This window comes from Mus caroli, unplaced genomic scaffold (genome assembly GCF_978045245.1).
Source record: "Mus caroli unplaced genomic scaffold, Mus_caroli_1 scaffold_18, whole genome shotgun sequence".
Classification (NCBI taxonomy): domain Eukaryota; kingdom Metazoa; phylum Chordata; class Mammalia; order Rodentia; family Muridae; genus Mus; species Mus caroli.
The window spans coordinates 66,616,771-66,639,484 of NW_028227273.1; the positions used below are offsets into that span (position 1 = coordinate 66,616,771).

The 22,714-nt window shown below is 44.4% G+C and overlaps 1 long non-coding RNA gene across 1 annotated transcript in view; it reads left to right on the forward strand.

Annotated features, from left to right (window-relative positions):
* Positions 1-832: 832 nt before the first annotated feature.
* Positions 833-22,714, forward strand: part of LOC110284271 (uncharacterized) — a 30,593-nt gene continuing 8,711 nt past the window's right edge. The window contains exons 1-3 of the long non-coding RNA XR_002376914.2: positions 833-1,426; positions 2,588-2,640; positions 6,022-6,115. This is a non-coding gene — a long non-coding RNA (uncharacterized LOC110284271). The remainder of the gene's footprint in view (positions 1,427-2,587; positions 2,641-6,021; positions 6,116-22,714) is intronic.

Genomic DNA, 22,714 nt, shown 5'->3' on the forward strand with positions numbered 1-22,714 from the left:
CTCCACTGGGAAAACTAATTAAGCTCTCAATTAGCACAGTCCTGCCCCTGTCTGCTCTGAAGGGCACTCAGGGTCCTGGCTGCTCTGCCCAAGCCAGGAGTTAATAAGTTATGTAATGTACTCAGCAGGGAAGCAACCAGAAACACCTGCTGTACTCCACCGGCCTGCCACCCACTGACACCTGGGCCACCGGGATGAGACAGCACAGGCAGCCACCTACCTGCCCCTGGAGAGTCCCTGCATCTTTTACTACTCACAGAAAGGAAAAGACTGAGGGCCCCCGCATGTCAGGGCAAGGGGCCTAAAGAGTCACTGACTGGTTGCAGGACAGTGGGCACCAGAGGAATAAAGGGGAGTGGGGAAAAATCCGAGTCCTGCCAGAGTTCTGGTGCTCTGGGCGGGCAGACATGGAAGGCCTGCCACATGCTTTCCACGAGGCCCCGGTGGGTGACTGTCTGTGTGAAGCCACGAACTCCAGCTTGGCAGGTGGTGGACAAGGGGCAGCCTAGGTACCAGGTTCTCAGTCTTGGGCATCTCATGCTGGACACCGTGGAAGAACTGAGAACAAAATGGGTGCCCCTGGGGGGCAGCTCAGTCAGGCTCAAGAGAGGAGAGGGCAGGAGAAGAGGGACACTGGGTGGTTTCCACATGAGCGAGAATCCTTGGTCCAGTCCGTGGCTAGAGCACAGGAAGGCCTTCTGGCAGGAGGTTAGATGCGGCTCATTAGGGGAAAGCCTATCCCATCGTTCAAGCACAGCAGACCTTGAACAGAGGCAGTCTATGGTTTTAGAGCTTTATTGTAGAAAGCAGGGGGAAAGAGAGAAGGTAGAAAGAGAGAGAGGGGCAGGCTATGGCCACATGTAGTGGGGGAGGGAGAGAGAGAAGGAGGGCTAGAGGAGAGAGTAAGAGCTTAGGGAGAGCGAGGAGGGGCCAAGCAACTCTTTTTATAGTGGGCTGGACTATCAGGTAACTGTGGGGAGGAACATACCTGGCTATTGTTTAGTACCAGGACATTCCAAACCTATGAGCTAACAACTTGACCCATGACCTGTAGGCCGGTTGCCAAGCCAACGACCACCATATCCCAGAACCCACTTGGCTCACCTCCCAGCCTTACTTGTGTGATGTCACTTTCCATATAAATAAGGAGAACTCCCCTCCCCCCCCTCTCTCCTCTCTCCTCTCTCCTCTCTCCTTCTCCTTCTCTCTCCACTCCCCTTCTGCTCACCCTGCCACCCCTTTCTTTGTCTCTCCCTCACAATAAACCTCTTTCAGGTGGCACCGCCTTGGCTTAGCATGTCTTTTGGTGTTATCTGCTATCTTAATACATCATTTTGGTGCAGAAACCCGGGATAGCGGGACCGCCAACAGCCGCTAGATCCCAGAGGATTCCAGCAGATTCCAGCGGATCCCCGAGAATGCAGTGGTGAGCATCTTCTCCTTTCCACCCCTAACTGCAGCGTTAGTCACGACCATGCCAGTACTCGCACCGAGGTCCCCACGGCAGTCCCCACCCCACCGGCCTTGTGCTCACAGCTGCTGTTTTTGAACTTCTGTCAGGGAGGCACGTTACATGCCATTGAGTCTCTGCTGCTGAGAGGAATGGCTGGGCCCATACAAAGGTCAGTAGGGCTGAGCATAATTGGGGGTGAAGCATCACTGCCCACCATTTTCACCACGTGACCTGCTGCCACAGGACATACGAACTTCACACTACGTAAATTGTGCCATTCTAGTACATCTTACAGGCCGGACTTCCACGCTCTCATTTACTGGTTCACTAAAATTCTCTCTCACACACACAATGGCATATTAATTGATAGGGCTGGTCAGCTGAAGAGGCCTCCGGTTCCCAGAACAGAGCCTGGCCAGTTCTGTCTGGGGACTAAAGGGTTGGCGTTTTACAGCCATGCCTCCAGCTGACATAGGAGTTAAGACAATTAATCATTTGGGTGCTCCCACTCTCAAAGGAAAGTTGCTATCTCTCATGGGCTCCCACAGCCGGCTGAAATCCCTGGATCCAGGGTAGAGCACTTTCCACAGTAAACCCGGGGCTTATACTGGGTAGCCACTAGAGATCCTCGTGATGACTTGGGCATTCTAGCCTGGCTGATTTCCTTTTTTGGTTCCTGGATTGTTCTCGGGACACCAGCAACCCCCAAATGGGTAATAAAATGTCTTCAAATGTACCCCCAGATACACCACTGGGATGTCTCCTAGAAAATCTCAAGTCTTTGAAGCTAACGCCTCCTTCGAAGGCATCCACCCACACCGGAATATCATTAAGCCATTGAATTTTACTGGTGTGGGATGCAGGCAAGATAGTGGCCATTACCGAAAATACTCCAAACCTCTTGTGTTAGAGTGAGGTTTAGGATCTTCAAAAGTCTTAATTCCTTGTCCCTTCTTTTTTAGTCCATGACCAGGCAAAAGTCCCTGCCTGAGTGTCTGCTGAGTCACCATATCATTAGGACTGTACATTATAACGCCCATCTGTGACAAGAGATCTCTTCCCCATAGAGTTACAGGCAAATTTGACATAACATACGGCTGAATTTTTCCTGATTTTCCTTCCCCATCTCTCCAGGTTAGCAATTTGGAGCTTCGTTTTGGGTTACTAGCATAACCAATTCCTTGAAGGTGAGTAAGCATATCAGACAAAGGCCAAGCTGAAGGCCAATCCTGTCCTCTAATAATTGTTACATCAGCTCCAGTATCTATTAATCCTTCCAAGCTTTTTCCTTCAAATGTCAATTTAAGGTTAGGTCTCTGATTAGTAATAGATTGGACCCAATTCACACCAGAGGAGTCAAAACCACCTTGTCCTCTCTCATTCTTAACATATCTCGTCGATGGTGGATGTAGAGGGATTAAAACAAGTTGAGCAATTCTTTGATTAGCAGGTACAGTTATAACACCATGAGGAGAAGCAGCTATGATTTTAATTTCTCCCTCATAATCATTATTTATAACACCTGGATAAATCAGCAGGCCTTTTACAATAGAACTGCTTTGTCCTAAAAGAAATCCACAAGTTTCTACAGGTAGAGGTCCAAAAACTCCGGTAGGCAGAGTTTGGACTCCCATTTCTGGGGTTAATACTGCGTGGGTGGTTGAACAGAGGTCCAATCCTGTACCTCCTGGTTTTGCCCTGTCAAGTTCAAAAACTGATCTCTTTGGCTGGGCAGCAGGTTCATGGCCCCATAAACTGTTTTCTGTGGGTAAGTTGGGGCCTGGAGCTGGCCCCTCCTCTCGTTTCCCGGCAATGGACGGCCCAGAGTGCCTGGCTTGGATTTGCACACCTTAGCCCAATGGGTGCCCTTTCTGCACCGGGGACAAATTCCTGGGACACGGCCTGCTTGCCCACTCTCGGCACCTTTGTTCTTAGGACAATCACTTTTAAAATGACCCAAACTTCCACACTTAAAACATTCATTATTCCCTCGTTTCTGCGAGAACATTGCTTGTACGGTGGTCCCTTGCAAAGCGGCGCCAAAAGCCAAATCCTGATATGACAGCCCGATCTCTGCACAAAGACGGACATATCCTGCTAAGTCTCTTTGTCCTTTGTGCGGCTGGATAGCGGCGCAACACACTGCGTTAGTGTTCTCATAAGCCAATTGTGTAATGAAAGGACTTCCCATGTCAGATTTTCCAAGGATTCTACTAGCTGCTATTAATAGCCTATCCACAAAGTTCTGGTAAGGCTCATCAGGACCCTGCCAAATGCTGGCTAAACTTCCACCAGCATCCCCTCTAACTGGTAACTGTCCCCAAGCATGGCAGGCAGCCCCGAGATCTTCGAGTATACTCCAACAGGAAAACCAATCTGATTAGCCTGGCCCTCATACGGACCTTCTCCCAGAAGCATGTTACTATCCCAGTCTGGATTACCGGTCTGAGCACTTAAAGCGGCAACTTTCTTACTGGCATCTCACCACTCAGAATCCCAAAGTAAGAAATCTCCTCCTGACAGAGTAGCCTTACATAGAGTCTTCCAATCTAGGGGGGTTAAGTGTGACTCCACGACCATATCCAGTAATGCTTCTGTGAAAGGGGCTGAAGGACCGTATTGCACAACAGCTGTTTTTAACTCCTTTATCAACTTGAAATCCAAAGTCTAGTATTGTCTGACTCTAGTATCTTGCTGGTCAATTACTTTGATGACAGGAAAGGCTAGCACATGAGATGTATCCTGTCCTCTCCCACAAGCCTGACTCACGCTCCTCCTAGTGGCGCTTGGTACATTTCAGAAGAGTTACTCCTTCCTGTATCTGACGTCCTTTTTAGCTCCCAAAGCTCATTAGTCAATTTCTGCAGCCTAACTTCAAACTCTAATTTGCTTAGTTGTGTGTTCCTATGAGTAGCATCTCCCATGGTGGAGGCTATAGGTGGAGCGGGAGACTTGCAAGGAGGCCAATCCTCCTCAAAATATTTGGCAGCTCCTCTTTCTGAGTGATCTTCTTTGTCTAAAATTAGCTCATCATCAGAGTCTCTATGTCTATCAAATTTAGAGTTGAGAGGACCCTTTTCTGAGAAGACCCTCTCTGACAGGCGCTCTTCCTGAGATTCATCAAGCTCTGTCTGGGTACTATCTGACCCCTGAGAGATCACCCTTTCAGTAGCATCTTTTACGAATGCCCAGAGGCAATGGGTGAAATTATCTGCCTGAGTGATTTTCAAGGCTTTTCCAATTTTCTCCCAGGTTCTGATATCTAAACTTTCTTCTTCCTTGAACCATGGGCAACAAGAATCTATCCTATCTAAAAGATTTTCTAACAATTGTACTTCAGGCCCTACTCCTCTTGCCCAGACCAACTCTTAAAAACTTCGGACAACCAAAAAAAAGAAAAAAAAAAAAAAAAGCCGGGCGTGGTGGCGTACCTTTAATCCCAACACTCCGGAGGCAGAGGCAGGTGGATTTCTGAGTTCAAGGCCAGCCTGGTCTACAAAGTGAGTTCCAGGACAGCCAGGGCTATACAGAGAAACCCTGTCTCGAAAAACCAAAAAAAAAAAAAACTTCAATCGCCTGATTCATTTCTTTTTAAAACCCTTTTCCTCTCGTCTGAGGCAGCTTTTAAAAGCTGCAGACAACCACCTGATCAGTTCCTAGTTCCGATATTTCCGCTGCTGACCTAAGTTAATCCAGAGCTAGCGCTGGGTTAGTGCTGATTCCATACTTAGCCCGTATCCTCCCTCACCTCTAGCAACACTTTAAAAAATTAAGTTTTAAACTAGCGCTAGAATGTGTACCTGTTGCTTCAGTGTCCGATACGATCCTTTTCTTTTTCTTCCCATGGAGCTCCACATGAAACAGCATTCCTTCAGCATCTTCCTGAACTTCTTCAGGTCCCGGTCTGGGCGCCATATTGTTGCAAGCTGGCCAGTGGCTCACATGGACAGGGTACACCTGAGTGGCAGGCAGGGCTGAAAGAGAGGGAAACTATGCAGACAAATGGAGCTAAGTCAAGATTCCTGATCAAAGCTCAAATGTTTAATGGCAAATGCAATTATAAAGGGGGAAGGGGAGACCCAGTCCCGCAATTCATTCTTGGAGCCCAGTTGAGGTGATGACTTGCAAGATAAGGTGTAGTCTCCAGAATAGCTCTGGGGCCTCTCAGCAGGTAGCAGTATCTTGAAGAGGAACAGCAACAGTGGCTGAACAATAGAGTGATCTAGGAAGGCTCCATGCTAGGTAATCTCCTTAGTGGCAGCAAAGTGAAGGTCTGGCTCAGCCTGCTTCAGGCTGGGGGAAGGTTACACTCTTCTTTTTTTTTTTTTTGTTCCCCATATTCCCCTAAACCCAAGCTCGCCAGCAGTTCCTCTGCTCCTCCTTTTAGCCAGCCAACCTACTAACAATACCATGTTATTCCCTTTACCAGCCTCACAGGTAGATCCCCGAGTCTAGGTTGTCCAGAACTCCTCTGTTGCTAAACACCATTCTCCTGTTGTCATCCAATTATTGGACCATACCAGGAACATCACCCAAGCTTAATACCCTCTCTCTCTCTCTCTCTCCAGAATCTCAGGGGACTTAAGCTGATCATTTCTGACCACTTGAGGAAAAAAGTTCTTCACCCTACTTCTTCTCCCTTTAACAACCCTATACTAGCAGGTAAGAAACCTAATGGTACCTATCACTTAGTTTAAGACCTCAGGCATATTAATTCTGCAGTGGTTCCTCTCCATCCTGTCATGGCTAACCCTTACACTCTTCTTTCCACTATCCCCTTGGGGACTTCTCATTTCTCAGTCCTAGATCTCAAGGATGCATTTTTCTCTATCCCTCTAGATGCTCAGTCACAGAACATATGTGCCTTTACCTGGACAGATCCTGACACCCACTTTTCTACCCAATTTACCTGGACTGTTCTACCTCAGGGATTCCAGGACAGCCCACACCTATTTGGTCAAGCCCTGGCTTCTGATTTATCTCTGTCTCTCCCTAAATCTAAGATCATACTTTATGTAGATGATGTCCTTCTCTGTAGCCCCTTAATAGAAATTAGCCAAGCTGACACATCTGCTATTCTGAATTTCCTCTCCAATAGAGGCTACAGGGTCTCACCTTCTAAAGTCCAACTGTCCACCCCACAGGTCACTTATTTGGGACTAACAATTATCCCAACTCACAAGGCTATTACATTAGATTGAAAGAATCTGATTCAGTCTCTAATTGTCCCTTCTACGAAAGAAGAGATTTTATCATTCCTAGGAATAGCCCGTTTTTTACGTTCATGGCTTCCTTCTTTTGCCCTCCTTTCTCGTCCTCGATATGTCTTGTGCGCGCCTGACTCACCAGCAAGAACGACGATGCTGCAACAGGATCCTTCTGCATGGGATCCTTCTGCACGCGTTTATTGGGAGAGCTTGATTGCAGAGGCGAAGAGACCCCAAGCCCAGAACTGGTGCTGCTTATATAGGCCTAGGAGAGGCATGTCTCACACCCGGATTGGTTGTGCTTGGGTTATGCTTACCACCTCATTTGCATGCCTACATCTGATTGGTTAACTTGTCTCTCATCTGATTGGTTAACTTGTCTCTCATCTGATTGGTTAATTTTGGTTAATTCCCAAAACCTCATCTTGGCAAAAAAAAAAAAAAACTTTACTGCCTATGTATGCGTGGTGGCCAGCGGTAGCCAGCGCCACCCTGCAACGGCACATGTGGCTTCCCACATCTCCCCCTTTTTGTTTTAATAAAATGAGGCTGGACTAGGCCTGTGCAATTATGTCCATCCTCTGTGGCTCCTGTTTTAGGTTGTTCCTCTAATGTCACAGCCTTACCCGTCATAGGATAACCCTATCACCACCGGGCCCCATGTCTTAGGTTGATCTGTGCATGAGGAAAGTTGCCCATCTCTGGATACCGCAGTGCTGTGTGACAGTAACTGCTAAATGACCTAGGGTGAACTCTGCAAAAGAGGCCAGCCAAAAAATGAATTAGTGGGGAAATCATGATCACCCTACTGCGTGCAATGAGGAAATCTCAGCGATGTGCAAGGGCTGATCAATGATCGTTGAGTCTCTCTCATCCCAGTGCAATGGATCCATAAATCCGTGGGGTGCAAGAGAAGAGAACTCAGATGGCGACTAATTCTTGAGCATAGATAACCAAACTTCAGGGGAGGCGCCGTTTTCAATAGCTAAAAGTGCCTGAGTTATAATCACCTTGTCACTTTTTTGTTGGGTTCTGAATTTGCATACCAACCAGAGCATGAACACCAGTCCACAGCATATGGCAGCACCAAACAAAATCACTCCCACCCATTCCTTAAAGTAAGAAAATGCAGAGGTAAGCCAAGAGGTAAAGTCTCCAAGGGTCACTGGTTCCACTCTGGTTCCATTAAGGTTCAGGATCTGTATCTGCAGCCTTGTCTGCAACCTTTCCAGCTCCTGCGACCAGTTCCTCTTCAGATAATTCGATAGGTCTGTACTTCTAATAAAAGAATCATTAATATATCTAACGGGAGTAGTGCACACATGCGGAGTGGATGCCACACAACTCATTTGTATGACATCCATCATCTGTTCCATGTTATGTTGTAAAATATCCATTCTCTGATTCACTAACATTAACCCTGAGGCCATATGAGAATCTACCCTTTGCAGGGTAAGCAATGCCTCAGACGTTTTTTCTGCTATCTGACTTATAGTGTCAGCAGTATTAATTTGATCTGCCTAATTAGAGATAATTTTTTTAAAAAAAATATACAGGGTGTAAAAGGTTTATCCACATTATGCACAAATCATAGTGTATAATTTAAATGAAAACTAGTACTCTTATACACCCGTGGCTCTTGAGGAGTTTGTCGTGCATAAGGCACATCCAAAAAACATTCCTTTGCAAAAAACAAAGGCTGGGCTGGTGAGATGGCTTAGCAGGTAAGAGCAGTGACTGCTCTTCTGAAGGTCCTGAGTTCAAATCCCAGCAACCACATGGTGGTTCACAACCATCTGTAATGAGATCTGATGCCTTCTTCTGGTGTATCTAAAGACATCTACAGTGTACTTACATATAATAATAAATAAATCTTAAAAAAATAAAAAAAATTTAAAAAAAACAAAGGCTAGGTAGAAGAATTGGAATGTACCGGTAAAGGTACTGGCCATGATCTTACTATGGCCCACAAAGGTATACTTATCCCGGTCTCAATCATCAGGAGCAGAATCATCTTGGGATTCATCTTGATCTTTCACGGTCCTTGTCAGTCGCATCAGAACCCAAAGTGGATTTTCTTCACCCTGCTGAAAAACACAAATAGCTCCCCGGGTTCTAACTAATATAGGATCCGGGCCATACCACTTATTATCAAGGACATTTTTCCATTTGACCATTTCATTGGGCGATTGAGGCCATTGTCCGTGTCTTTCGGCTGGTGATCTTCCAGCATCATCCAATTTTTAAAAATTAAGAGTAAATATTGTAAGGGATAGAGCCATCTTTGGCGTCATAGCCTCTATCCCCCCTTTTTGTTTTTGCAAATATTGTTTCAAAGTACGATGGGCTCTCTCAATGATGCCTTGGCCCTGTGGATTATAGGGCAATCCAGTAATATGTATCACTTGCATTTGTTTGCAAAATTGGCTAAATTTAGAAGTGTACGCAGGATCATTATCTGTCTTTAGCACTAAGGGCTTGCCCCATGCAGCCCAAGCCTCCAAGCAGTGAGATATGACATGAACTGCTTTTTCCCCATCAGTGGAGAGGCATGTAGGACACCAGAACTGGTATCGATGGACACATGTACATATTGTAATTTCCCAAAAGCTGGGATATGCGTGACATCTATTTGCCAAACATCTAGGGGTCGCAATCTGCGAGGATTAACGCCCACGGAAGGTGCATTAATAAATTCTACACATCTACCACACTGTAGGACAATATCTCGAGCTTCTGTTCATGTGAGCTTAAACTTTTGTCGTAATGTAGAAGCAGGGACATGATAAAGTTGATGAAAATTCTTAGCACTGTCTATAGAGCTTGTGATAGGAAAACCATATCTCTGGTGGCTGAATCAGCAATTGCATTTCCCTTAACCATAGGTTCAGGTAATGATGTATGTGCTCTAATATGTTGAATATAAAAGGGGTGCTCACGCATCAAAATACAATCTTGTATTTTCATCAAAATTTCAGATACTGGACTAGACTGCTTAAAATTTCCGGCAGTCTCTAATGCTAGTACAGCATTAACCACATAAACAGAATCAGAGATAATATTTATGGGCATAAGAAATCTTTTAAAGACTTCTAAAACTACCAAACATTCTACTAATTGAGGGGCTCCTGGTGTAAATTGCAACCTTACAGCCTTTTCATTTATCACATAACTTCCAATTCCTGTTTTGGATCCATTGGTATAAATATCAACGGCTCCCTTTATAGGAGTATTAGCCGTTACCTTTGGAAATATCACTGGATACAATAGCATAAAATGTAATAAAGGATGTTTAGGATAATGATTATCAATTAAACCAGAATAACTGCATCTAAGAATGGCCCATTCATCTATAGTCGCACACAATATTTGCATTTCTATAGCAGTATAGGGAACAATTATGCTATCAGGCATTTTTCCAAAGTGAGTAATTGAACTTTTTATACCTTTATGGGCCATATTTGCCACCATGGTGGGATAATGCTCTATAGTCTTATTAGGGGATATATGTGGATGTATCCATACTAAAGGACCATCTTGCCATAATACAGCAGTTGGCAAATTTATGGTTCTTAATATGCATAGGTACAAAGGTTCTTGCTCATTTATACGATTTAACTATGCTTTTTGGATAGCTCTTTCCACCTTCCTAAGAACATCAGAAGCCTCAGGTGTTAATTGTCTCAATGAGGTAATATGTGATTCTCCTTCTAAAATTTGAAATAAAGGTTTTAACTCCGAAGTAGGGATCCTTAAATAAGGTCTAATCCAATTTATATCTCTTAATAATTTTTGAAAATCATTTAATATCTTTAGATGATCTTTTCTTATACTAATCTTTTGTGGGGTGACACACCATAGAGTAATAGTGGCTCCTAAAAAATGACTAACATTAGACTGCTGTACTTTTTCTGGTGCAATAATCAAGCCATTATTTTTTAAAGTTTCATTAAGCAAGCCATAAGCTTGCTGTATACTTTCTTCTTCAGGTCCACAAATCACAATATCATCCATGTAATGACAAATTTTTAAGGAGGGGAAACCATCTCTAACTGGTTGCAAAGCTTTTCCTACATATAACTGACATATGGTAGGGCTATTTGCCATTCCTTGGGGCAATACCCACCATTGATACCTTTTATCAGGCTCCATATGATTAATAGAAGGCAGGGTAAATGCAAATCTAGGTTGATCTTTCTTATTTAATGGAATGGAAAAGAAACAATCTTTAATATCTACTACTATAATTCTCCAATCCTTAGAGCTGAGAGTAGGGGGAGTCCTCTTTGTACAGGACCCATAGCTTGCATTTGTGCATTAATGGCTCTTAGGTCATGTAACAATCTCCATTTACCTGACTTCTTCTTTACAACAAAAATAGGGGTATTCCAGGGTGATTGTGTGGGTTCCACATGTCCCAGGTCTAATTGTTCTTGTACTAATTCCTTAGCTGCTTTTAACTTCTCAGAGGGTAAAGGCCACTGAGGCACCCACACCGCGTCCTCCTTACGCCACGGAATGGGCAAAGGCTCCTCAGCGGCCCCTAGAAAACAGCCAGCCCTTTCTTATCTGCTTTTTCTGAGGCTTTAACTGGTGAAATTCTACCTTGCAAGTTTTTTCCAAGACCTAGTCCAGGTATATATCCCATTCCTTTCATCATTTCCTTGCTTTTCGGAGAGTAATCATTAGTCAGTATAAAGTTCATGGCTGACAACACATCTCTTCCCCATAAGTTTACAGGTAAAGGGAGTGCATAAGGTTGAAAAAGCCCTGTCCTTCCTTCTTTATCTTTCCATTGTAAGGATTTTGCACTTATAGTTGGGGTAGCCTCATATCCTAATCCTTGTAAACTATGTGACGATTGATTAACAGGCCAAGAAGCAGGCCACCAATTACTGGATATGATGCTTTTATCTGCTCCTGTATCCATTTTACCTTGAAAGGTTTTTCCTTCTATTTGTAATTGTAAAGTGGGACCATTATCCAAATCTAAAGATATGTATGCCACATTAGTTCCTGTAGAACCAAGTCCCTTATCTCCTTGGGAATCCTGGCTACTAGGGAACATGTTATACAAACTAGGAAGAATTAGTAATTGAGCAATGCTATCTCCAGGAGAAATGGCTATGATACCTCGGGGTACAGAACACATAATCTTAACTTGTCCCTCATAATCTGACTCTATAACTCTGGGATGTATCATCAATCCTTTCAAAGCAGAAGAGGACCTACCCAATAGTAGGCCCACTGTATCCTTTGGTAAGGGACCTCTAAAATCTGATGAAATAGGTTGGCACCCCATTTGAGGTGTAAGAATTACTCTGGAGGTGGCACAGATGTCCAATCCTGCTGAACCCAGAGTGGCTCTCCTCGGTCTCTGGGTGGCCTCATGGACACTGTGGTCTGAAATGCCCCATACATTTGGGGGCCCTGGGGACGGGGGCCCCTCACTCCGTTTTTTGGCTGTTGTACTTTAAACTGAGGTATTGGCCTTCCTTTTATATCTCTGACTGATCTACATTCATTTGCCCAATGTCTTCCTTTCCCACATTTTGGGCAAATACCTGGTACTGTCTTATCAAACCTACTCTTTCTACCCTTAGTACACTGCTTTAACATATGACCTGTTTGTCCACAATTATAGCAGGTTATTTCTTTTGTTTGCGCCATCAAAACTGCGGCAGCCAGCCCTGCATTTGAAAGGGGTCGTCCTATTTCTCTACAGGCTTTCATCCATGCTTGTAGTCCTTTCCCTTTCCATGGCATGATAGCATTTCTGTATTCTTTGGTACATAGCCCGTAAACGAATTGTTCGATTAATGGCATTGAGGCCTCAGAATCACTAAATATGCATCCTGCCGCTTCCATCATGCGAGCCACAAATTCAGAGAATGGCTCATTATTTCCCTGAATAATTTTTGTCAAGTTACCAGATACCTCTCCTCGATTAGGCAATGCTTTCCAGGCTTTCACTGCTGCCTGATTGATTTGATCATAGACCTGCACTGGGTATGCTAACTGATTGTTTGTCCATATACCCTGACCTGTAAGCACTTCAAAGCTCCATGCTTGTTGCCCTGCAGCAGCATTAGCACGGGCCTGACTCAAACACAGATCATGCCATATAGACTTCCAATCTAGATACTGTCCCATCATAAGACATGCCTTTACCACACTCATCCAATCAAAAGGAGTCATGGCATTGTGAGCCAGTCTATCAATTTGGGACTGAGTAAATGAGGCATTAACTCCATAGGTCCTTACTGACTCTGCTAACTCTTTCACCTGTTTATGCGATATTGGCTCATAATATCGCTGTTGAGCATGATCCTGAAAAACAGGAAAAGCCTGACATATTTTTCACAATCCTCTAGGAGTGCAAAAAGAGTGACCATTGCCAATTGCTTTCTTATCTGCATAAGGCAGAGTAGGTGGGGGAGCACCGAAACTCCTCCCTATTGGACCAGATCTTTCTGCCTCATACTCCACAGCAGCCTCCTCCAAATCTTCCTCCTCTGCCTCAGCTCTTTTATTTTGTCCTTACTGTCCACCTGATAACACTGTGTCTCCTTTCTTTTTCTTTTTTCTTTTTAAGCCCTTCTCCTCTTCCGACATACTTTCTTGTTGCTCTGTAAGGATTTTCTGACCTGTCTTGACTGCCTCTACACACAGTTTCAAACAGTAACAGAGTCCATATATCAGAACAAACAAGACCAAAACTATCAGACCTACCCACAAAGGGTCAATGGGAGAAAAAAGCATAACTCATGAACCTTAACTTGTCCCAAAGCCGGGAACCTTATCGTCTCAATCCTTTCTTTCCTTCTCTTCTCTCTTTCCCTTCTCTCCTTCCTTTCTTTCCTTTCCTTTCTTTCTTTCCTTTCTTTCCCTTCCTTTCCTTTTCTTCACTATTTCCTTTTCTTTATCACTGATTCCTTTTATTTTTCCTCCCTTTTCTTTTCCTTTTTCTTAAAAAACATATCTCCCTTTAACCTGGGGATCAATTTGGGAGACTTACTGGTACCACCGTTCCTCAGCTGAAGAGTTCTGAATCCATGCAGTCGGATCCTTCTCAGCAGTCTGTTTTGCAGGAACACTTCATTACCACCGTTCCCAAGCTGAAGAGTTCTGAATCCACACCGGATCCTTCTCAGCAGTCTGTTTTACGGGAACACTTTATTAACCGCTCCTTCCCCACGATATCCTCCCTGTAGCAGGGGGTTTTCGCTTGTGCCTGAAGATGTTTCTTTTTCCCAGGTTTCAGCACCACTTCTTGTGCTCGCCCGACTCGCCAGCAAGAACTACAACACTGCAACAAGCTCCTTCTGCACACGTTTATTGGGAGAGCTTGATTGCAGAGGCGAAGAGACCCCAAGCCCAGAACTGGTGCTGCTTATATAGGCCTAGGAGAGGCGTGTCTCACACCCAGATTGGTTGTGCTTGGGTTATGCTTACCACCTCATTTGCATGCCTACATCTGATTGGTTAACCTGTCTCTCATTTGATCGGTTAACTTGTCTCTCATCTGATTGGTTAATTTTGGTTAATTCTCAAAACCTCATCTTGGCAAAAAAAAAAAATCTTTACTGCCTATGTATGCATGGTGGCCAGCGGTAGCCAGTGCCACCTTGCAACGGCACATGTGGCTTCCCACAGATATGAAGCAGCGTCAGGCTCCACCCAGGAACCTCTTCTCAAACCTGTTACCAAGCCCTTTCACTGGCTCCAACAGGCCCTCCTTAAGGCCCCAGCCTTTCATCTTGAAACTGTAAGCCGCCTGAGGCTTACATGGACCAGTACTCCTGAAAGGCAGGCTGGGGCTGAAAGAGACTAGATGGCAAGAAAAGAATGAGGCCAGGACAACTTTTTCTCTGATTAAGGCCCATGAGTTTACTAAGAGACTGTGCTTATAAAGGGGGGAGGCTCATCCCCTGCCAATCCATTCTTGGTGCCTGGAGCCAGCCTGTAGGCAACATGCAGGATAGGAAGTGTCTCCAGAATGTCTCAAGGGTCTCTCAGCAGGTAGCAGAGTCTCAGAGAAGAGCAGGTAGTTGACATAACAATATAGCCATCTAAATCGGAAGGCTACACCCCAGGTGATCTCATATTCAGTGGCAGCAAAGTCTGAATCAGCCTGCTTCAAGGCTGAGGGAGGCTACAATTCCTCCCTAAATATATACTAAAAATTAGCTGGACTGGGACATAAAAATTTTTTATGCTCCATAGTCCTGCCTGGGAGTTATGGTGGCTGGTGGCCATGCCTGGCTTGGGAAATCTCAGATTTTCCCAAACTATTCTTATCCATCAAAGAGAATATATGCAGCTTGTTTGTGTTTATTTTGCACAAACATGGCTCTGTGGTGTATTATTAATAAACCACGGCCTCTTGGCATATACCTCTGTCTTAGATTGATATAGTTCCAAAATCTGTTTGCCTGTCATTGACTGACTGGCCTCATAGCTCACCTTATTCCCAAATCAGACCAAAGCCACAATATATACTCAATATGCTTCTTTATATCAATGAATTTCTGCCAGCTGGGCTTGCTAGAGGCAGAGATGCACAGCTTGCTGAAAATAGGCTGTAAGGCGTTGACTGACCTGCTTTAAAAAACAAAGTTGAGACAGTTGAAAAACAACAGGATAAAAGCTGCTTTGGGGAAGTCCAGGTACTCTATTCAGTTGCAAATTAGCAATGAATAAGCACAAACTTTGACCTCCCAGTGCGGAGGAGGTGGCTTTGAGAATTGACAGAAAGGCTGAAAGTTCTCTGGGAGTGGAGGCTGTGCTCCAAATTAACTTTTCTGGCTAAAAAAAGATTTTTAGCCATCATCAAGGTTGGAATCATACTTATTAGAACATTCAGGATCCGGGTCCACTTGATGAACCAGTCTTTCAGGCAGCCTTCACAATCCATCTTCTTTTTGTGAAAAAACACAGACCGAACCTCTTCCCCAGATTAAAATAGGGTCTGGACCATTCCACACATTATTCAATGGGTCCCACCGTTTAACCATAGCATAAGAACTGGAAGTAACTGGATCCCATTGGTGATCTGCTGCAGACTGACCTTTAACATCAGTTTGCAAAAAATTTAAAATGAACAAGTCAAAAGCAAGATGTGCTTTTGGTGACCTTGGGGGGTATAACTGCCCCTGTTTTGTTTTTAAAAGCCTAATTTTCAGAGTGCAATGAGCACGTTCAACAATTCCTTGTCCCATTGGGGTTGTAAGGAATTCCAGTTTTATGTTTGATACCAAATTCCTTACAAAATGAAGTAAAATTATTGCCAGTATAGGATGGCCCATTATCTATCTTAATGAGTTTAGGCAACCCCATAGCACTAAAGGCTTGTAAACAATGATCAATTGCATTTCTAGAGGCCTCTCCAGTATGTAGAGAAGCAAGTTCTCTGAACAAGTGTCAGTTCAAGAAATCCTGAACAAGTGTCAATACAAACATGTCTATATTTTAATTTTCCAAATTCCGCATAATGAGTTACATTCACTTGCCAAATATGATTAGGCATAAGACCTCGTGGATTAACTCCTAAATGTGGCACTGGAGATAATATAATACATTTAGGACATTGTTTTACAATCATTCTTGCCTGTTCTTTAGCAACCTTGTGTCGGAGCCTTAAGGTATGGCTAGAGAGATGAAATTTATCATGATCATGTCTAGCCAAGGCAACAGAATCTGAAATTAAGGCCTCTCCTATTAGAGCTCTGTCAATGCAATCATTGCCTGCAGCTAAAGGTCCAGGAAGACCAGAATGAGCTCGTATATGACCAATATAAAACGGATGTTTTCGGGCAAGAATGATGTTTTGCAATTGTGAAAACAGAAATCCTGCTGGTGTATTAAAGTTAAAAATACCACAAGTCTCCAATAAGGGAATCGATTGTGCAACATATAAACTATCAGTAAAAATATTAAAAGCATCATTTACAGACTAAAAGACATTCAACACTGTTGTAAAGGAATAGTAAAGAAACAATCCTTCGGATCTACCACAAGTTTATAATATCCTTTAGGAATGGCTACTGGAGACAGAAGCCCAGGTTGTAAAGTTCCCATAGGTTCCATGGTTTCATTAACCATTCTTAGATATTGTAACAATCTCCATTTACCAGATTTTTTCTTGATAACAAAAATTGGAGTATTCCAAGGAGGCTGAGATTCTACTAAATGTCCTGCCTCTAATTGCCCCTGTACTATCAAAAAGGCGGCTTCTATTTTCTCTTTAGGTAAAGACCACTGATCAACTCACACTGGAATATCATTAAGCCATTGAATTTTATCAGCATGGGATGCAGGCAAGATAGTGACCATTATTGAAAATACCCCAAACCTCTTGTGATAGAGTAAGGTTTAGGACTTTCAAAAGTCTTAATACCTTGTCCTTCCTTTCCTAGCCCATGACCAGGCAAAAATCCTTGTCTGAGCATCTGCTTGGTCACTGCCTCATTAGGACTGCACAATATAACACCCATCTGTGGCAAGAGATCTCTTCCCCATAGGGTAACAGGCAAATTTGACATAACATACGGTTGAATTTGTCCTGAATTGCCTTCCTCATCTCTCCAGGTTAGTAATTTGGAGCTTTGTTTGGGTTATTGGCATAACCAATTCCTTGAAGGTGAGTAAGCATATCAGACAAAGGCCAAGTTGAAGGACAATCTTGTCCTCTAATAGTTGTTACATCAGCTCCAGTATCTAATAATTCTTCAAAGCCTTTTCCTTCAATTATCAATTTAAGGTTAGGTCTCTGATTAGCAATAGCTTGAACCCAAACTTCCACACTTAAAACATGCATTATTCCCTTGTTTCTGTGCAAGCATTGCTTGAACTGTGGTTCCTTACAAAGCGGCAGTGAAAGCCAAACCCTGATTATATGACGGCCCAATCTCTGCATAAAGATGGATATATCCCACTAAATCTGTCTGTCCTTTGTGCGGTTGGATAGCGGTGTGGCACACTGCATTAGCGTTCTCATAAGCCAATTGCATAATGAAAGGACTTCCCGTGTCAGAGTCTCCAAGGATTCTACCAGCTGCTATTAATAGCCTATCCACAAAGTTCTGGTAAAGCTCATCAGGACCCTGCCGAATGCTGGCTAAACTTCCACCAAGATCCCCTTTAGCTGGGAACTGTTTCCAAGCGTGGCGGGCAGCCATAGCAACCTGCGCGTACACTCCAACAGGAAAACCAATCCGATTAGCATTGCCTTCATATTGACCTTCTCCCAAAAGCATGTTACTATCCCAGTCTGGATTACCTGTCTGAGCATTTAAAGTGGCAGTTTTCTTATTGGCTTCTAGCCATTCAGAATCCCAAAGTAAGAAATCTCCTCCTGACAGAGTAGCCTTACATAGAGTCTTCCAATCTTGGGGGGTTAAGTGTGACTCCATGACAGTATCCAATAATGCTTGTGTAAAAAGAGCTGTAGGGCCATATGGTGCAACAGCTGTTTTTAACTCCTTTATCACCTTGAAATCCAAAGTCTGGTATTGTCTGACTCTATTATTTTGCTGGTCAATTATCTCAACTACAGGAAAGGGTAGCACTTCAGATGAATCTTGCCCTTCCCCATGAGCCTGACACACAGCTCTTTCTAGGGGAGATTGGTACATCTCAGAGGAGTTGTTCTTCCCTGTATCTGACATCCTTTTTAGCTCCCAAAGCTCATTAGTCAATTTCTGCAACTAAATTTCAAACTCTAATTTACTTAGTTGCATGTCCATTTGAGTAGCATCTCCTCTAGTGGAGGCCATAGTTGGAGCAGGAGACTTGCAAGGAGGCCAATCCTCATTAAAATATTTGGCGGCTCCTCTTTCTGAATGATCTTCCTTGTCTAAAGTTAGCTCATCATCAGAGTATATCTTTCTAATTTAGGGTTGAGAGGGCCCCTTTCTGATAAAGTTCTCTCTGACAGGTGCTCTTCCTGAGATTCTTCAAGCTCTGTCTGGGTACTATCTGACGCCTGTGAGATCTCCTTTTCAATAGCATCTTTTACGAGGGCCCAGAGGCAAAGGGTGAAATTATCTGCCTGGGTGTTTTTCAAAGCTTCTCCAACTCTCTCCCAGGTTCTCTTATCTAAAGTTTTTTCTTCTCTGAACCATGGGCAGCAAGAATCTATCTTATCTGAAAATTTTTCTAACAATTGTTCTTCAAACCCTACACCTCTCACCTGAAGCAGCTCTTGAAGGCTTTGGACAATTGCCTGTTTAGAATTTTTTAGTCGCATTTTTCGCTGACAAACCCTAAGTGGAATCAGCGCCTTGTCAGCACTGTTCCAACTTAGCCTGTATCCTATCGCACCTCCAGCAACACTTTAAAAAATGAAGTTTAAAGCTAACGCTAGCATAAATACCTGTTGCTCACTGTGCCCTATATGATCTTCTTGTTCTTCCCTTCTCATGGAGCTCCACATAAGACAGCGATCCCTCAGTTTACCCCACTGTTTTCAGGTCCGTGTTCGTGACGCCAATCTGCAACTGTAAATTGCCCGCGGCTTACATGAACCAGGTACTCCTGAAAGGCAGGCTGGGGCTGAAAGAGACTAGATGGCAAGAAAAGAATGAGGCCAAGACAACTTTTTCTCTGATCAAGGCCCATGAGTTTACTAAGAGACTGTGCTTATAAAGAGGGGAGGCTCATCCCCTGCCAATCCATTCTTGGTGCCTGGAGCCAGCCTGTAGGCAACATGCAGGATAGGATGTGTCTCCAGAATGTCTCAAGGGTCTCTCAGCAGGTAGCAGATGTCCCGCGCTAATTTTCCCGCCAGCAAGAAACAACGCGGCACACAAACAGGATCCTTCTGTGGCAAGCTTTAATGCGTCTTGAGAGGGAGAGCATCAGCTTCTCAAGGCGGAGACCCCAAGCCCGAAAACCGCCTCCCTTAAATAGGAGATTTCTCTCGCCTCGGACGTGGCGATTCCCTATAGGCCAAATTCTTGTCACCCGAGGTGACGTTGTCAGGCGGGCACCTGGCACCATGAACGGTTAATGCCAGCACATGCGCGGATCACTTGTTCATCTCCAGAGGCAGGCGATGTCAGCGCCATCTTATAATGGCGACGATGTGGGGTGGCGCCCCACATCTCCCCCTTTTCTATACAAAGGCAAGCCAGCCACCCATTCAAGGAGGGCGGAAGTAGAGGCCGAATCCCCAAAGATAATTTAAAAACAAAAGATATGTGCAGGGGTCTTGTCTAGGCTCTAGGTGGGACCCGACATACTCCTGACCGATCTCTCTGTCGTTTTTCTTGAGGAAGGGACACTAGGACAGGCAACCCTTTTCAAGACGGCATGCTTCCCAGAGAGAGCGGGGGTATCTCTCTGTGCGATGCTTAGCTCAACAACCCTCATGGGCTGCTCAAACCGGGCACTCATCCTCGTGCGACGCATAGAGATGCTGAGGGTGCAAGAGCTGCCTGGCCGGCGACCGGCTGCTAACATCTACTGCCGTTTTAGTGCCGCAAGCCAGACTTCCGCTGACCTTCCATGCTCTAAGGCCATGAGTGCCTGAGTTATCATAATTTTTTCTCTCTTGTTTTTACTATAAATTTTGCAAATTAGCCAAAGCATAAAGCCCAGTCCGAGGCAGAAAAATGCTCCAAACATTCCCACCCCCACCCACTCTTTAAAATAAGAAAATGCTGAAGAAATCCAGGAGGCGAGGCCTTTGGTGAGGGACAGGTCTAGGCGGGTGGAGTTGATTTGTAATATCGCTGTTCGGAGTTCCCGCAGGGTCTGGTCAAATTCAACTGTCCAATTCTGTAACAAATGCTGGGATAAAGCTTTAGAAAGATTAGCAGCCCATGTGAAATTGTCATACTGTACAGAGGTCACACAAAGACCTGGCAATCTTCTTTCGCACCCTAATTGGGCAACTTGCCACAAAACATCTAATTGCTCTTGGACTAAATCTATGCGTTGATTCACTAGCAATAACCTGCCTTGAATCTGGGTATAAGCTAGATGTCCAGCCTCCATGGCCGTGGTCACCGTAGAGGACAATTTATTTATGGTGGCAGCCGACTGCACCGTGCCCGAAAGGGTCAGGGTCGAAGCAGTAACCGATGCTGTTACAGCGGTGGCTGCGATGATGCCCACAATTACGGCAGAAATTCCAAAATCTCTCCTTTCTCTGAATAATGCCATTGAACTTGGGGCCTCCACAGGAACAGGCACAAATCGGGGCAGGCGTGCTACCAGGGCCAAAGGGGAACTCAGAAGCATTCCAGCACAGAACATAATAACATGGCTGCATCATACAATCAAGCTTATCGGAATTACTTGGCAAGGAAGCATTACTAACAATCTAAAGAAAAGGGGGCCATACGCATATTGGTGCGGGGGAATAGGATATAATAGGTTTGCGGATTATTGTGCTCTGAATGCCATGCTTATTGGATTTATTTAAGGGGAAGCTCAGACTTCCCTTCTCTACCTTCCCTCCCAGAAGCATGGATACAGGAGACAAGTCTGTGCAACTACCATTAATGCCACACAAGATCCAAAGGTCAAAAGGGCTCCCCGAAGAACCCAAGTTTTCTTCTTCATTGATGCTTACAACATTTCCTGTGTTATCTAATAAGGGTGGGGAAATGGAAAAATAATCTCTAATTTTTCCCACCATACGAGATTGGCATCCTGACCAAGGCAAAGGGGAATGCGAGTCCTCCTTTGCATGGCAGAACGGGGCCAACTTTGGTTGTCTGAGACCTTCAGAATAATTAGCCCGGGGCCAGGTTCCAAATAATTCTGTAAAATTCCCGCCCCAATGTGTAGCATTTGTCCATCCATTAATAATATTTGACATAGATTGAGTATGTAACCCAATATAACTGGGCACCGTCCCATTGATGCTAAAGCATAGGCTACCCAGAAGGTAGTGAGTTCTATTATCCACTACTCGTTCTATTTGAGAATCCCAGGGCAAAAACGGAAGGCCTAATTCTTTATCAGTAGTAAACAAGCGAGGGAAAACTTGGGCGTTATACATCACCGGCATTGGAAGTGGGAAGGTTGACATGATTCCCCATCGAAACTCATGTGTCCTTATCGTTGGCGCTAGGGTTATCCACAGAAAGGTCAGGAGAATGATCATCTTCTTGGTTTATACTTCGTGTTAGCCGCTCCGGGATCCAAAAAGGATTTTGTTCACTCTGTGGAAAGACACAAACAGCTCCCCTGGATCTTATTAGGATAGGATCCGGGCCTTTCCATTGATTTGTTAACACATCCTTCCATTTTACCAATTCTTTTGGTCTCTTTGGTTCCGAGCAGTGGCGCTCTGCAGCGCTCCTTCCTGCATCGTCCAGGTTTAAGAAATTTAGAGTAAAGAGTGCCATGGATAGTGCCACTCTTGGGCCAGGGGGCAACTCTGTTATCGCTCCCCCTTTCTGTTTAAATAAATAGGATTTGAGCGTTCGATGAGCTCTTTCAATGATGCCTTGTCCTTGAGGGTTATAAGGAAGTCCAGTGATATGGGTCACCTGCATTTGTGCACAGAATTGTTTGAATTTATTTGAGGTATAAGCAAAATGTCTTAAGACATTTTGGTCTACCCCAGGCACTCCAGGCCTCGAGGCAATGTTGAATTACATGAGATGTCCTTTCTCCTGAAAGTGGAGTTGCAAATAACACACCAGAACAAGTGTCAATAGACACATGAACGTATTGCGTCTTACCAAAAGATGCAATATGAGTGACATCCATCTGCCAAACTTGTAGGGGGGAGAGTCCCCTCGGATTGACACCATAATGAGGTGTGGGCAGAAACTGACAACAGTTTTGGCACTGTGTGACTATCTCGCGGGCTTCTTTCCTTGTTAAAGAGAAGCGCCGGCGAAGTGTTTCAGAGGTAACATGAAACTTACTATGAAAATTTTTGGCGGCCTCTAGTGGTGAGGATAGTGCTGTGGCCACAAGTCGCGTAGCCTGATCTGCCAGCTCATTACCCTCTGTCATGGGGCCAGGGAGTCCAGAATGGGCTCTCATATGTACGATATAAAAGGGATGTTTTCTTTGTAATAGAAGGTTT